Below are 2,231 nucleotides of genomic sequence, written 5' to 3'. Positions count from 1 at the left end.
TTTAGAAAGCATGGAGCGGTTCCTTCGGCAACGTACACGGGAATCTACAAGAAAGGTAGACATCAAGGGAATGGGTGCTATTCAAAAAGAGGTGCCCCACAGTTTTACCATGGCAAAACTAAGCAGTCTACAGTGTTACCCAGCACGCTGTTGGCATTGTCGTAAACAAACAAGGGCAAGATTCCTGCCGAGAGAATTAATGTAGGTATTAAGCATGCTAAGCACTCTAATGTGGGTATTGAGCATATTAAGAACAGAAAGAGCATTCAGAACGTGTGAGGGGGAACGATCATAAAAAGAAAGGTGAAGAAAAAGGTATCTGGGTTCAACGGAAGTGCTAGCCTATTTGATGCAGAGAACCCACTTTGTGAGAACCAGCAGAAAAGAAGCCTGAACTGCTGGAACCTATTCCTTATGAAGTCATGGCCTAAAATAAAAATAACTCTGGACTATAAACAAAATAGATAAATAAAAATATATAATACAGATTCTCAGGCCTCAACACCCAGTCTACTTATGTGTGGGATGGGATTGGGTAGCTACAGCAAATGCTACGGCATTCTAAGGAGGGAAGGTGTTAAAGGGATGATTTGGGCTGCATTTTGAAAGCTGGGTAAGATCTGTATATGTGGGGAGTTGGGGGAGTCACAGTCCTGATTACCCAAGCAGTGTATTTGGTGGGGTTTGTAGAAATGGCATTTTGGGGTTGGCAGGTGGCGTGGTGGTTAAGGAGCTGGGCTCCCACATGGCCAGCTGCGGTTCAAATCCTGAACCTGGTGCCTTGCTTTCATACTTTCCCTCTCTAGTCTAATTAAAAATAAATAAATTTAAAAAGTGAAATCTTGAAAAATAATTGCATTTGCAAAGTTTTGGGAGTTGGGGTAGGAAAGTCATTTTAAAAGAGTACTAGTGGGGGGCCAGCAGTTAGCGTAATGGCTATGTCGCTGGACTCCCAAGTAGTCGACCGCAGTTCGCGTCCCGAACCCGGTGGTTTAAAACTCACGCTGGGCGTGTGTGTGTGCGTGCCCAAGATCCCGAGAGGAGAGTGGAGGAGAAGGGATTGCAGCGTGACCATCCCCCCTGGGGGGTGATTTCTCGCTTTATGTCTCTAAGTCTGTCTGTCTGGCGAGTGCATGTGCCCTATAGCGAAAACCTCTCCAAAAAAAAAAGTACTAGTCAGCTTGGGACACAGGGTTTGGACAGGAGTAGTGAGAAGGAATGGTCTTTGCCTTTTACTTGCTGTCACATGCTCTCTTTTGTCCTCTCTCTTCTCCCCCTCCCTTTTCTTCCCCCTTCCTTCCCTCTCTTCCTCCCCTCCCCGACATATAACATCTCATTCGATCAACATTCTGCAGTGCTCTTAGTCAAAGTATTTGGATGAGGAAACCTGAAGCCCTGGCCATGGTTCCCTAGCTAGCAAGTGTCTGTCCTGAGTCTGGTCATCATGCTGCTCGCCACTGAGGATTCCTGAGTGTGGGAAAGAAGCTGGGCTGAGCTTGGGGAGGTTGTAGAATTAATAGGGTGGCTGATCAAACCATCTAAGGCAAGATGGTGCGGGTGGTTGAGAGCATAGCCTTGAGCCAGATTGTTTGGGCTGAGTCCTAGCTTCATTACTTGCTAGCGGCATGACCCCAGGCATGCTAAGCCTCAGTCTCCTCACTTAGAACACGGGAGCAATAAAACCCACCTCGTGGGGTTGTTGTGAGGATCAACGAGGTGTACCAGGCACAGAGCAGTTGCTCACCACCTGGAAGCTGCTGTAATTAGCTCTCCCAGGTCTCTGGGCTGTGCACCTGCATCTCATTCTTCAGCACTTTACCACTGGGAACCGGTAGTTTCCAGGACTCAGCCCATCCTGGCTCGGCTTGTTTTATTAAAAGTGCCAAAAGGATGCTACCAGTAAATGTTTATTGAAAATCTACTGTGTGGGGAACCAGCAGTTAGTGTAATGGCTATGTTGCTGGATTCCACGTAGTTGACAATGGTTCGCGTCCCGGACCCGGTGGCTTAAAACTCACGCCGGGCGCATGTGCATGCGTGCCCAAGATCCCGAGAGGAGAATGGAGGAGAAGGGATTGTGGCATGACCATCCTCCCGGGGGGTGATTCCTTGCTTTCTGTCTCTATGTCTCTCTCTGTCTGTCTGGCGAGCACACGCACCCTATAGCGAACACCTCTCAAAAAAAAAAAAAAAAAAAAACCACCTTTGGGGCCGACCGGCCTGAGGACTTT

General features: G+C 48.0%; 1 protein-coding gene across 2 annotated transcripts in view; it reads left to right on the top strand.

Moving 5' to 3' along the window:
* The window catches only part of SMUG1 (single-strand-selective monofunctional uracil-DNA glycosylase 1), an 8,556-nt gene that overhangs the window by 2,759 nt on the left and 3,566 nt on the right, over positions 1-2,231 (top strand). The window lies entirely within an intron of this gene.

This window comes from Tupaia chinensis, unplaced genomic scaffold (assembly GCF_000334495.1).
Source record: "Tupaia chinensis unplaced genomic scaffold, TupChi_1.0 Scaffold146740_1, whole genome shotgun sequence".
NCBI lineage: Eukaryota > Metazoa > Chordata > Mammalia > Scandentia > Tupaiidae > Tupaia > Tupaia belangeri.
Note: the sequence above shows the minus strand (reverse complement) of the source record. Positions and strands in the feature narration are given on the sequence as shown.